Below are 15,300 nucleotides of genomic sequence, written 5' to 3'. Positions count from 1 at the left end.
CAAACACACACTCACGCACACACACGCACACACACACACACAAACACTCACAAACACACACTCACGCACACACACACACACACACACACACACACACCTAAAGGACCTGAGGATTGACACATTTTACCAGCCCGGACTGAGCCCCCTTTCCTCACATCGTGTCTTTTCACAAGAGAAACCCTCTCCCTCTCGACGCATCAGTCGAGCCACAGTTTATGGCAAACATCCGGTCGTCCATCTGCCAACCATCCACCTGTCTTTTTATAAACAGGTCTGTCACCAGCAGGCAGCAGCTAAGACGGCCATTGTCTCTCACCTACGGCGGCACCTACTGAAAAGAACAATGACAGCCTAATCCCGCAGCGTGCGACAGACGGTGAAAAACTGAAGTGCTTTAAAGAAAAAAAAACAAAAAAACAACTTGGCTCACGCGTGCGCACGCCCACTCTGTTAATGTTAAACTGCGCGATGCCACTGACAACATACTTAAGGGGACGTTACAAGGATCACACGGGCTTAATGAGTGACACGTTACGGCTCTGCTGTTTACGCAGCCCACGCGCTCGTTGACGACGTGGCTCGGGCCCCATTGTGTTCCCGTGTTTACAGTTTCACGCTGCCTCTCCTCCAACAGAGGCTGAAACAGCTTGGTGTGTTTGAGGGAAACATTAATGGGAAAATAAAAGTAATGTCCTATGATGTGAAATAAGAATGCAGTTTAGTTTTTGTAACATTTTGCAGCAAACCTTCATGGAAGACATCGTTATTGGTACTTATGGGATGAAATGTACAGATAAGGAATTTATTGCACTGCATACATTTAATTTGTATGAATAAAGCATACAATGTATCATCCTTCAGGACTAAATTGCTGCAACCTTACATTTTAACATGTATTGTGTAATACAAATTGTATGTAATACAAATACTGTATTTAAGAATGAAAAAGAATAAATATCTGATTGGTAACAGCAATTAAGATTTAAATTTTACAGGCTATTGTACAGTATATTTTTCTAGAAAGGAGCAAGGCTTGTTGGTCACTCACAGATGACATAATAGTATAGCCCATATCTCAGATGTTTTATGATAATTTCATTTGGAACAGCAGGCCCATTATATCATTGGCCTATAAGTTAAACACCACTTTTTAAGAAAGCTAGTTGGCCCCTACTTGGATCAATCCTTTTTATTTATGTGCCATTTAGAATAGAATTTCAATACAGTGAGCTATACTGGGTTAAGAAATGTAATATAATCACATGCTCACGAATATACATGTTTTCATAGGCATGTCTATGGACGATATGTAAATATATATATACACTTTGATTATTGTGGCCATTTTGAGTGTATCCATACAGCTCTGATGCCAGCTGCTTTGCCTGGGCAGTCCTCTGGTACATTTGCTGTATCAGTTCAGCTGACGTATTACAAAGAGGGAAAGAACCACCGGCTGGCTGACTGTATGAGCTTCAGAGGGTGTGTGGAGCCCTACTGATGGGATGCATTGCAGCGATGGCTTTGGCTTGTGTGATCCAGCGTTCCCAAACCAGGATTTAAAATGGAAGACGGGATAGTCCGCTGCTCACAGGTAAAAGATGGCCAGTGCAATTTTGCTCTCCGTTTCAACAAGGCATTCCTCTTTGTGCACCTCTTTGGCAGCTTGGAGCTGGAAGCAGTAAGAAGGTCTATATATCTCCTTGGTAGCAGCAATTTGGAGTGGGTGGGTGCATATTAATTCTCTCCTCTGAGCAAGCTCTGGTCTATTTAGCATGTGGCACAGGAGGCACTGTTTGTTTTAGCTGTGTCTGTAATTAATATTTAAAAACATAACTGGATCACAAATGAAAATGTGATATTGACTTTATCTGTACTTTTTCAGATCTCCTTCTGAAGCACACATGCTTCCGTATTTGGCTTGCCATTGTGGCCTACAATCTACAGGAAATGTTTGGAAGCTGTTTTAGATCTACTAAAGGACGTTTCATTAAGTACTAGCAAACAGGGTGCCCAAGTGCAAAAGGGTGCACATGTTGTGCCATGTTCACTTTAGTTTAATATTTTGAATCTGTATTGCAAAAAAATAATATTTATAACAATATCATACTTAAAATTTGAATGTTTAACTTGTAACTTTGTGGAAGTTGGATCAGCTTCTGTTCACTTCGTTTCACTTATATACATATGCTTTAATTACTTTTTATTGACTTATTTATACAGAAAAGATGGGCCCCGTTCAATGGACCCCATTGCATGTGCCCTGGGAAGATTTAGCAAGACAGTTGTATTTTGAGATGGATAATATTTTAAGGATTTGGTAACATATACTTTAAACAACTTTCTGATAGCAATCTGAAAAAACAGTCAGCTGTGATGGAGGGAGGGAGGGAAGGAGGGAGGGATGAGCTAGGCAGGACAGCGTAGCGCAGCCTCGCTGTCTCCAGGGAAACGGCTGCCCCCTCCCACTCGGTTTATGTAATGGTATACATCACAGTTCAGCTCTCATTAGCGTCTCTTAGCATCACCGGCATCTCCTCTCAGCTGACCCGCTTTCCATGGAGAAAAAGAGCAGGAAAAAGAAGAAGAAGGAGAAACTCAGCAAAGTAGTGGCAAAGAAGAAGAGAGAGGAAGCGAGAAAATCAGAGCGATAGCCAGAGAGAGAAGGAGATGGTGTGTGGGTACAGAGGGAAGAGGAGGATGTAGTGTGCAAAGGGAGGTGGAAAACATTGAGTGAGTAGCAGCGAGAGCTACTTCTCTCCCTCTTGACCTCCCTGCCTCTCGCCTGCTTGCAGCATTGGGTGACTCGCTGCAGGTGTGGCATGCGGCCGTGGACATGCATGCACCTGCGAGCCGCAGCACGCCCTGACCGACGCATTCCTAAGAAGGGAGGGGCTTCCAGGCCAACTGCGAGTCTACAACCGAGAGTGGGGGCGGATCTGCAGTTTGAGAGAGGGGGTGGACCTACGGTTACTTTGTGAATCCCGCAGCAGATGAAGCAGTGAACCATGGACTGGCTCAAACCAGAAGAGTTTGCTGCTGCCACAGCGGAACATTAGTAACAACTCCAATGAGTGAACCACTGGCAACACGTGGTAGCTCCTCCTACTTCTGGGTTTGATGGACCTCACGTTCCCATCACTGTATAATGCTCTTACTAACAACCGTGAGAACAATGCAAATGTACGTCTGTCACCTGTGACGCACCCACCGCGAGCTCCCCCCAACCCTCAAACCGGCCCAACCCTCTGAACTTTGGGCTGTGAAACAGCAATCTGAGAGTGTTCTTGTAACATTGTGTCAATGTTGCATTGGCCTTCCTCTCACTTCTCATGAACATTGATATGAAAAGAGTAAGTCCAGACAAATTGTCTATATGTATATAAGCACATATACAAATAGTATACACAGTATATGTTTACATTTATACATTTTATAGCATATACATTTTGTGTATTAATTACATACATGACCATTCAGATGCTCTCCTCTCTTTATCATCAACAGCTGGAGAGAAAAAGTTAAAAAAGATACAAAGCATTTTCTCAATTTTTCTGTAATGTACCAACAAATTTACAGATCCAACACACAAAACCAGGGGTTCTGAATTGAAGTCAATGTTTTGTTTTATATTTCCATAATTTATAAATTCCATGTTTTTGACTTTCGTATAAAATACACCTTGTTGTGATTTCCATATCCTTTAAGATGGAGTAAACATTTTAATCATTACATTTTGAATATGTATTTAATATTTTCATGTCTTAAAGATGCAAAGATGCAGAGATGACATCACAATTTAGACAAGCCCCCCTTTACAGCTATATTAATTAGGCACTGCATTGCAGGCAGCAGTGGGTTTTGGATAAAGGAGCAAGGGTTAACAATTTTATTCAGATGGAGTGTCCTCAGCTATGGAGTGGTCATTTTAGAGCCCTTGAAATAGAAAAGAGTTGAGAATCCCAGGAATAGAACACTATATATTTGGCTGAGGAGATCAGATTCTTCGGTCCGGCTGAATGTCGCAGGACAGGCGCGTGATAGATGGCGCGAGTTAAAATGATCAGGAGGCTCGCAGAGTCAGACGTGCGACGGAGACATCAGAGAGGCGGGCAGTGTCTGCGTGCGTGCATGTGCCCGCGTGTTCTGCATCAGCTCCGGGACAAGCTCAAACGCATCACTGAGTCACACCGAGGGACGAGAGCCTCATTCCCACCAGTCCTGATGATGTCACCGCAAATCTTTCGCTCAGCAGCCAAAAGAGTGACGCGTGCGTACGACTGTCCTTTAGGTATGAACAAGTTAGCTCAATAGCATGACTACGAAAACTACGATTATGATTACGATTATGAAATCATACTTCTCCCATCTTGCGACATAAACATGGCTTGAATGTTCAACTTTGTTAAATGCTATACTTGCATTTACATAACGCCCTGTGGCTGACTGCATCTGACCTCACAAGACTTCTGTGGGGCATCTCTTAATCTGTTATTTCAGTAACCTAGCTAATGTCAGTTGTAAAGTCACTTTAAAAACGTTGTATTATTTATATAACGCAATGTTATCACAGTTCCTGTTACTATCTTTCGTTGACATTACGTTACTTTTATTTAGCAGATGTTTTATGCAGACAATGTGACAGAACATGATTGCATTCATTGAAGTGCGCTTCTCTTTGTTAGGATTTTCTGCATGCTAGTTTTTGTTTCAAGCAATTATTATGGCTTAATTTTTGAACCATATACACCAATGCTAATTCACCCCTACAATATGTAGGCAATATGGATAAAATAATGGATATATTTTTTGACGTACATTTCATTGAAGGCTTTCAGTCTTTGTAGTTCTCACATGAGGCACCACATTATACTGTAGGTGTAGTAGTCTAACTTCTGTCAGTAATCAGTTTCATAATAATATAAGGAATTAAGATCATTTATTAAATAAATTAAAATGTACCCATACAGAGCATCCACATACTAATATAAACAGGGGAAGGTTATGCTAACTGTGTGGGAGGGGAAACCTCACCCTTGGCCACTGCCTAATGTAAGCTTTAAATGCCTTGTGTCATCAGAGGTGCGTCCATATTCTTAAAGTGACTCTTAAAATCACTGTTTGCACAAGTACTGTCGGCTGGCTCTTGGTCTCTGGTATCAGAATACAGTGTTTTCATAAGGGATACAGGTGCAGTCTACAGCTATATCTCCTGACTTTATCAACAATGTCAGATCAAATAAATATGCATGAATAACAAAAATGGACATTGGTAGAAGTTGAATTCCCTAAAGAGATCAACCCTCGTTGTGCACTTTGGACTACAGCTGCGGTCAGGAGTGTGGCCAGGATCACAGTTGGTGTTTGGGGATACAGAGTGAATGCAAGTCTGGAATCAGACGTGGTCGTGAGCGGGTACGTGGACCACGAAGTGAGCCCGAGGGCGCTGGGCAAAGCCAGGGCTCAGATCCAGTAGCAAATCCTCATCCATGCCGATAAAGCTGTACAAAGATTTAAAGATGATAAAGATTCGGATAAAGATTTGGAGTGTTTATTTGTAGTCTAGGCAAAAGCACTATGCTTCAGTGTAATAATAAAAATGGGAAGAAAGGTTACAAAAATGAAGCATGAAAATTAATAATAAAAAACGATATGATCGAGACCCTAGCAGGATGTAAGGACTTGTGCAATAAAAGTTGAGGAAGGGGGGAGGGGTGTGTTAAGTTTAAATAACAAATTTACATTTAAGTATGATTTTATTTAATTAATTAGTCTTTCTATTACACTGCTCACAAACTCTTTTTACTTTTAATGTATTGCCTTTATTGTGTTCAGTTTGTTGTTAAATTTGCGCTTTTAAATGGAATGATTATCCGATTGAAACCGTTACCTCATCTTTAAAAGAGCTGTTAGTACAGGATGCTGACAGCTCTGTAAGGATGTAATCACTCTTGCACAGTAATATGTCCCAATGCTGATATGTACTCCCGTTAGAGTTAAATTAACACCGGATATTTTGCTGTGCACTGAGCAGCGTAATCATCATCAGTGTTCTGGGGCGGAGTGTGGCGCAGTAGGTAGGACTGCGCTTGAACAAGACGTGTTCGATCCCGTTAAGGACACTGCCGTTGTACCTTGAGCAAGTACTTACCTGCATTGCTTCAGTAATTCCAGCTGTAATGGATACATGTAAAGTGCAAAGTAAGGGTAAGTCGCTCGTAAGACCCTAAAGCTATATGTAGTAATGTAATGTAATGGAAGCAGCGCCGGACCGAGAGCTTAGCCTCAGCGTGAACGCGCGGGTGAAAGCAGCCCCAGGCTCTGAAGCCTGCTGCTGCCCTCCGGGGAAAAAGCAGGCGGCGGCTATGGGTCGCCCCGCGTCCGGTCGCTACGCGCCCCTGCGTCCCCGCGGCACGTGCGCGGGAGCTGGCGCAGCGAGGACCCTTCTTGGCCACCGCCCCCCACCCCCCCTCCCTCACCCCCCCGAGCGGAGACGGACGAGCTCGGGGACTGAGGGAGCGCCCGTCAACAACACGCCCCCCCCCCCCCCACCCCACCCCTTACCCCCGCGCAGATGTACCCACACCTTCATCGCCCGTCTGACGCCTGCTATATATAGCCCTCCTTGCTCTCGCGCCCGATTGGACGAGAGCCCACCTGCCCCCTTAAACCTGCACAGCGCGGAGGGGGAGGAGCCCGCCCGCCCGCCCGCTCCCTCGGCGACGTCCTTCCAGGTGTTGCCGCCGCCCGCTCCTCTGCGGAGTGACTCAACTGCGCAGGCGGGGCTGTCTGCGAGCGTGCAGGACTGCTCCTCCCTGCCAAGCTGCCTGCCAAGACGAAGAGGGACTGATGGAAAATTTTACCTTACGGACCGCTGCAATGATAAAAACTACATACTACTGATTATAATGGAAATAAAATAGAAACTACAGACCACTCAAAGGGAAAAACATTTATACTGCTAAATTAAAAAAAACTATTCAGACTTTGTTTTGTGTGTGAAAGGCCATAAGATTTTTTTTTAATTTATGTTTTTTGGACTGCATAAAAAAGCAGCGGTGGGTCAAATTGGCAGAAACCCCCCCTAACCTGACAAACGCCTGCACTTTCATTTATGTTTTTCAAAACTCTTTTCTAAATAAAAGAACATTTTTAGATGGATTTTAGCTCAGAGTCCAAGCTACACAAAAGCAGTATTGACTTAATGGGTTTGATGGAACTGTGTATTGGAATCTAAGCGCACTGACCAGAATGACAGAAGCACACACACTCACACACACATACACACACACTTTCTCTTTCTGTCCTCCAATTTCAAAGGTGAAAGGTTTGAATACCAAAAGGATTAATCCCTTTGTGGGGCTGACAGATCAGTAACAATCTATGCAGATAGAGGGATTAACTAGAGGATGGGGCATAGTAATTCCCTCTGAACGTACTCTCCCCGGACACTTTTTTTCCCAACTGCATCTGAGCCCAAATCCGTAACTATTCTGCAGCTGGTTTTTGACCGACCTTTGAAAAACAAATATGGGCTTGATCCAATTCTGATTTGACCTTCTTTTGACCATTCTAGGTCACGGTAAATTTCTGTACCTGAGGATTCAATGCTGTGTTCTTGTGGTTTGATGACAGAAAGTGGGGGGGGGGGGGGGCGGGGGGAGTTCATGTCGACCATGAAGATGAGAGCCAATAGGGAGCCAGTAGACAAGCGAACACAGAAACCTGCCCCTGACCCCTTTTTATATGGAGTTCCACAGAGCAAGACAAAGCCCGGGTCACCTGATTCTCCCCGTACAGGAAACTCAGACAAGAGAGCACCGCCGCAGCGCTCAATCACCCGGCCCGTCTCCATGGCAGCGCACCACAGCGCTCTCGTCACGTTGGTCCAACGTGACGAGTGCAGGCAGCTCAAAGTGACCCCTGGCGAAATCGCGGTACGTCTCCGCTCCTGCCTCATCAGGCAGATACGCCCTCACCGCTCGCTGGCCGTCTCCCGGTGGCGGCAGATGCCCGATCCGCGTCGATCCCTGCCGTTCCAGCTGACCGCAGAGCCAAACCGGCCTGACCGGCGGGAACGACGGTGACGCTGTGACCCTGTTTACACTTGGTTTTAAAATGCGGGTCGACAGCGCTAAATACAAGTGTAAACGACCACCAACCACCATCACACAAACCACTTGCCGAGGTGGTCTGGGACGCATTTGACCACATATCTTTTGTAGTGTAAACGCTGATGCGTCCTGATGCGTCCCTGACGAGGACGTAACAGGAAAATACGTCATCAGTGCAGGACGTGGTGGTTGTTTTGCAAGTCGCACATGACTTTGTCCTGCCGATCTCAACAGTTGGAATAGCCCTTACATGTATATTAGTTCTTGAAACAATTCTGTTTTCTTAGCTAGCCCATGCAAAACAAATCTGGCGCTTGTCTGGCGACTTTCTAGCGGAAGTGACATAGGCAGTAACGAAATCTGAACACAAGTGGTCAGCTGGACACCTTGGAGACGCATGATAGACACGGGTGTGAACGGCGATGTGTCTCGGCTGTCCACTTGTGTTCGGATCACCGAAACGCATTTTAAAACCAAGTGTAAACGGGGGCTGTGTGAAAAGATCCGGTTGTTGTCTGAGACAGATACCCACTGGGTCCCACACACTCAGGCCCTGGGTCCACAAAACGGAGTTGTTTGTTTCAAACAAAATTGCAGTTAGTAATATGTACAATACCTGACTGCACCTGGCTGCATTATTGAATAAAGTGACGACATACGCCGATTTTAACGGAAAAAGGGCTATGGCTATTTGGATCTGACTTCCTCCACCTTCAACGTCACAGATTAATGATGTAGGTTACAATTCCGAAGATTTATGAAAAAGGGAGGCGTGGCAAAAAAGTAAATGCATCAGATCTTTGTTTTAAAGTTGCGAATCATACAATAGCGCAACTTCTTTGGCGTGTGTATTTGATAGCTCACAATATCTGGTGCTTACCCTTTAATATCTCATATTTATTTAAGGTCTTGATATTTAACCAAATTTGTCAATAGATTGATTGATTGATTGATTGGTTATCTAACTGATGCAGTGCCAGAAGGCAATGCTGAAGGTTTGGGTGCATTTTCAGTGAAAATAAGCACTGTTACTGTAGAAAACAGTTCAAAAACGGAGGCAAAAACTACACTTTCTCAAACTTGGTTTTCAGGCAGAAGCAACAACGTAAACTTCAAAATGCATGCATTTCAGTCTCTGCGCCCAAATGAAATGCTGGCTTGAGTAAAATTAAGCACACGCAGAAGGGTCTGAGTGCGGGCAATCCTATAGCAAATGAATCGCTCTAAAATCCGTTTTCCAATCAGTCATCTGTATCCAAAAGAAATTAAGAAACGATTTCCAAGGCCCAAATTGGTTCTGGAGCTCTTCAGATTATGGGCCCAGCGTGACCCAATTTTCGGCGGTAACGGGTGGCGGTTCAGGAGGGGCAGGTGGTCAGATTGGTGGGCGGAGCGCTGCCCGATGCACACAGATGGCATGGGAAAACAGGGGCAGTGATGCTGTCACAAGCTATATGAGGGGAGGGAGGGAGGGAGGGAGAGAGAGACTTAGAGAGAGAGAGAGAGAGAGAGAGAGAGAGAGAGACAGAGAGAGAGAGAGTGCCACTTATGCTTCCCTTGAGAAGGCCAAGCATTTATTAGGACTCCTTTCCACTTAACTTTCAAGAACCAAGAAAGATACTGCTTTGCTGTTTTTTTGGCAGGGTTTGAGCCCTATGTCCAGCCATCAGTTTCTTGGAACAAAAGTGTACAAAAAATGAGCAAAGCTGCATAAATTGATAATGACTCCAGGCTGAAAGGCAGAAATAGGAAAAGGTGGTTAGACATTAAGAACTCTGACTCTGCGACACCCTTCAGAAAAACCAAAGTGATGCTATGGCCACCTGCTGAGCAAAAGAGGAACTGCTGCATGAATGGCAAGGGAGGAAAAGTAGAGGCAGGTCCTCATAAAACCTAGGAGCCAGGCCAGGTGCGTACAATGGGTGTAATACATGAAAAACCTGTGGTTCCTTTTTCATAAGTTAATGGCAGGCAGGCTGTTCTCACACCTAAATCCACATAAAGACATAATATCAATGTGTGGGGGGATCACATGACTGGGCCATGTCACACTCGAATACAACACAATAGCGCATTGTTAAATTGTGAGAATAGTGTGCAATCCTAAGAATTTGGACAACTTCTGGTGTTCTGAAAAAGTGTTTTAAAACCCGGTCTTCTATTTGGCATCTTACAGGCAAATGCAAAATGCAGAATAGATCAGAACCATAAATTCAGCCCTGGATAAAACAGAACCGGGTCTAATTTATTCTTGAGGGCCAGCTCAATAATGACTGCATCACGTACAAAGCACATTTTATTCTGACTATAAAGGAGACATTCCAGAGGCTGTGTACAGTTATTAGTCGAATTTGTTAAAGAAAATGATGAAAAAATCAGACTGAAGTATTTGTTTTCTCATTTAATTATGTTATTTCTGACATTCCTGCTGCTCTCTAAGCATAAAATATTGTGTATTTCTTTAATATATATTTTTTTAAATGACACCCTCCCTGTCCCCATCATAACATTTAAAATGAAAATATTGGATATTCCACATTCTGCAGTAAGTGCACAATTTGAGAACCACTGCGTTCTAAAGTTACTGTTTTGTTTGTTGTAAGCTTCTATTTATATACATATTTATATCTATATATTATCTTTATATAGATATTTATACATTATTACCCAAAGATATTTTCTAAAGCTGGATATTTACTGGATATCTCTGGATAGTTACAGAGAAGCCATTGAGTTCACAACCTTGGATGAGGGAAAAACGGCAGTCACCTGATATGGAATCAAACCCAGGACCTTCTGGATAGGTTTCCCACACTGCCGCATGAAGTAAAAAACAATTAACACGAAGGTTTTCTTTAGCCCAGCTGCAGGCTGAAGGTGGAATCTGCATCCTGTCGTAGCCGAATGTGCTGAGGAGACGGCCATCGATTCCTCCCTCCGAGAGGAACACAGCAGGATTTGGTTTGCATGAAGTAACGGAAATCAATATCTAAAAACAGGAGGCTACGCCCAACACAGAGCAAACCACGCCAGCTGCCATCTTTCAGGTCTCAGTCTATCCTAAACATTACAGAAACGTGAGCGGTGGAGGTATGGAAATGAACAAACAAACAAATGAAAAACACAGCAAGCAAACATGCTAAAGCAAGCTACCTCGTGTTGTCATCAGAGCAAACATAAGCATATTTAAAATAGGGGGGATGAAATGTGAAAACAGACAGCCAGCTAACAGAAAAACTGAGTTGAGCTGTAATGCTTACTCCCTCCTGTCTGTACCAGAGAGGATACACAAGCAACAGCCCGAGGTAATTCGGAGGGCTAATAGAGGAGGAAGACAAATGCAGAAGTCTCTCGTAATGGAGGGGATAAAATATTACTCCCACCTTTTGTTCTATGGCTGTCAGGGCAGTCATATCATATGAGAGCTGTTAAATTTGCAACCAGAATTCTGGAACCGAGAATAAGCTTTTCCCCGAATGCAATTTCATATGTCAACAGCCAGGTGGAAACATTGAAAATCTAAATTAATGTTTTCAGGGGGCAAGGCGGGGGTGAGGAAAAGTGTTTTCAGGCTTTCCCAGGGAGCACCCAGTTTCCAGGTCCTCCAGGAGCCCTGATGATTCTGTAGACGCAGAGACAGAGCCTCCTCCCCCTCCCTGCTCTTTCACCTGACAAATAATCTAGGAAAAAAACCCTGGGTAACCAATCAACAAATCACCTGACGACTGGAGTACCCTTTCGCCACTCCAGCCCATCACCCTATTCATAAGTTGAGTGGGTTCAGACTTTGTCCACTTTATGCTTGCTCTGGAAGATCACATATCTTATAATAATAATAATAATAATAATAATAAATAATAATAATAAACTATGTTCATATAGCACATTTTTAATACACAGTGCCATTCAATGCGCTTTACAGAAAAAGTTGCAGTAAAAAACAAACGAGTAAAAAGAAGACAAAAAACAGTAGCATATATAAATAAAATGGTAAGAAAAATAAAATAAACATTTAAATTAAAAAGCTAAAAATGAGTGAAATAGCTTCTAAAAAAAGTAGCACATTTATAGAGGTAGGTCTTCAGATTTCTCTTTAAAATTATCCAGATTCAGATGCCTTTGGATCCAAAGGAAGCCTTTTCCACAGTCTGGGTGCATATGAACTGAAAGAAGACTCCAAAAGTTTTAGTCCTAGATTGTCTGATGGACAATGGGAGGGAGTCAGAGGATCTAGGGATTCTAGTTCTAGTTAGTATCTGGTGGCAGCATTTTGAACTAGTCATAGTTTGTTAATTACTTTGCAAGGAAGGCCAGTGAAATAAAGCATTTCAATAATCAGAACTTACAAAAACGTCTTTCTAATTGTGGAAAGAAAGCTACTAAATATTCTAAATGGTAAAGCTTTTGCCAATTAGATATATGCATCATAATCCAGTGTTAGAATAAATGCACTATGTTTTAGCATGAGAAGTAAATGGAACTCCAACAGATTTAAGATGAGATACAATCATTTCCCTCTTAGTTTTATCACCAATTACCATGACCTCTATCTCATCACGGTTTATTTTTACAAAGTTATGAGCCATCGACATATTTATGTCCAAGATATAATTTAGACGAGTGTTAATATGACGAAGATAATTAGACATGACAGATATATAACTGGGTATCATCTGCATAACAGTGGAACTTTATGCTGTGTTTGTGGATAACTGTCCCTAACTGGACACATATAGACTAAATAGGACAGGTCCTAGGATTGAGCCCTGGGGCACATCACATGTAATGCTGGCTCTCTTAAAAAAATAAAATAAACATCAAGGGAGACACAACCCAGCAGATGAACTGTGGCTGAAAGACCAACCCATTTTTCCATATAAAAAATTTCCATTGGAAATAAGGACTTTGTGGTCCACCATGTTGAGTACAGCATTAAGGTGCAGGAGGACCCAGACAGAAGGATTTCTATTATTTAAATTAACTCAATGTCATTCACAACTTTAGTTACAACTGCCTCAGTACTGTACTTTGCACAGAAAACCAATTGGAAATATTCAAATATAGAACGTGTACTTATGTAATCTGACAACTGCCAGAACATTTACTCAAAAACATCAGATTTAAGAGAATGGAAAGCTCAAGGGTGTTCTTTTTAATAAGAGGTTTAACTATGGCGGTCTTGAATATGGATGGACAAATGGAAGCCTACAGGAAGTGATTGATAATATTCAGCAATTTTTGAAAAAAAATGTGTGGGAATGGGTTCAGGGGCACAGGTTGGTGGTTTGAGACTACTTACTGCTTTAACAGATCATCATCAATGATGTTAAAAAAGGCAAAAGAGGTTATAGGAGGTGAGACAAGGTAGATTTTGGCATGGACACTGTTTTGATTAGTGGATATATTCAAAATGTTAGCCATCTGGTCTCTGAAGAAAGCAGCAAATTCATCACATTTGGCTGTTGGGAGTGATCCAGCGTGTATTTTAGGAGGACGATTTATTATTCTATCAACTGTTGAAAATAAAATGTAAGGCTTGTCTTTGTTGTTGGAGATCAAATATGCTTGCCTGGTAGTTTTGATGCATTGATTGTAACTTTAAAGATTTTCCTTTTAAATATCAGTGAATTTGTTTTGCGTCATTTACGTTCTTCCCCTTTTAAAAACGGCAGTCTCCTCATTTTTTCCAGGGGCACCTGAATTTCTTTGCAACATTTTTAACTTTTCGAGGGCCCACACGGTTGAGGGCTGCTCTCACTCTCTTGCAAAAGCAGTCAATCAGTTGTTACTGAATGCTGAGGTAGGGATACCCTTCCTCCCTGGATGACCCAATGGCAATTGTGCCAGATACCAAGCCAGTTGGCACAGTGCCGACACGGTCTGGATTTTACCAGGAGAGTGGGGTGCAAAGTAGAAGGGTGCCAATGGGACACGTCACTCAGGAGCACCCCAACGCCATTAGCCAGTACCACCATACCAGCAGTGACTCGCTGATCTGGACCAATAATAGTTTTCTGCTGCACTGACAACAGTCAAATATTTGTCAGTCAGTGATTGACAGCAGGTGATAACCCCAACTTTTATTGGGTTTATGAAGCCTCATTATACCATTACAACAAAATGAGAACAGGCTATTTGCTGAAGTTAATAATTTGGAGGGAATACTGCCATATTGTCAGTGTTGAAATAAAACAAGGCCCACAAAGAAGACTTACTGGAACAAAGTATAGAAGAAAAAGAGGAGGATTGCACCAGTCTTTGGAGAAAAAGAAAAGCAAACGAAAACTTGCAATGGAGGACTACTTGATGATGGCACCAGCAGGGGGCGCTCAAACTGACACTTCAAATAGGCCTGCCCGTATTCCATCATATCTGAGACACCAAATCACCTCAACTAGTGATGGCAAGAGAGAAGGAAGTTTCACACACATCATAATGGCTGGAGATACAAATAACTGTCAACAATTTACTTTGAACTATTTTTGATTTCATGACACTATATTCTCCTAACTCTACCTCAAACCTAATTTCTTCTAGCACTGGTTAAAAAACAACAGAAAATAAGAAACAGAAAGAAACCTGAAAAACTCTAGAATTTCTTTTCACCTTAAAATGACAGAAGTGAATTTAGAGTCTTTTAGAAAGTTTTTTTTGTGATTGTTTATGTCTAAGCAAATGTCGAGCCTGGATGCAACCGTTCTCAAAATGAAGAATAAAGTCCACATTATGGAACACTTAACGGTTATAATGGCATCATAAACAATTCATTTGCCGGAGACAATCCATAAATTCAAATGATGGTACGGTGGGAAAGCTGGATTACACTTCAACACTGTGATGTGACAGTGTGAAAACAGAATCAGAGGCTGAATCTGAGGGGAATCCTGTTAGGTGCATTTCAGCAGCAGCTCATGGACTGAGGGAGGGACTGGTGGCTATTCTTCACACCCAAACATGACCACAGTGGAGCTAGATTCATGAGATCAATTCACAGCCTAACGCAGTGATCATACCATATTCGATCTTCGGTCTTGTCTGGTTTGATGTACAGAAGGGAAGATGTAAAAAGCAAATATTTTAACCCTTTAAGGTGTAAGATCACACACATGTGAATCGAATGTCCTTAACTGAACATTCTAATGCTGATGTAACAATTACTAATGGTAACCGAAAGCAATGGAGTTCT

The sequence above is a fragment of the Anguilla rostrata genome, chromosome 2 (genome assembly GCF_018555375.3).
Source record: "Anguilla rostrata isolate EN2019 chromosome 2, ASM1855537v3, whole genome shotgun sequence".
NCBI lineage: Eukaryota > Metazoa > Chordata > Actinopteri > Anguilliformes > Anguillidae > Anguilla > Anguilla rostrata.
The sequence above is the reverse complement of the archived record's forward strand: the minus strand, read 5'-3'. Positions refer to the sequence as shown.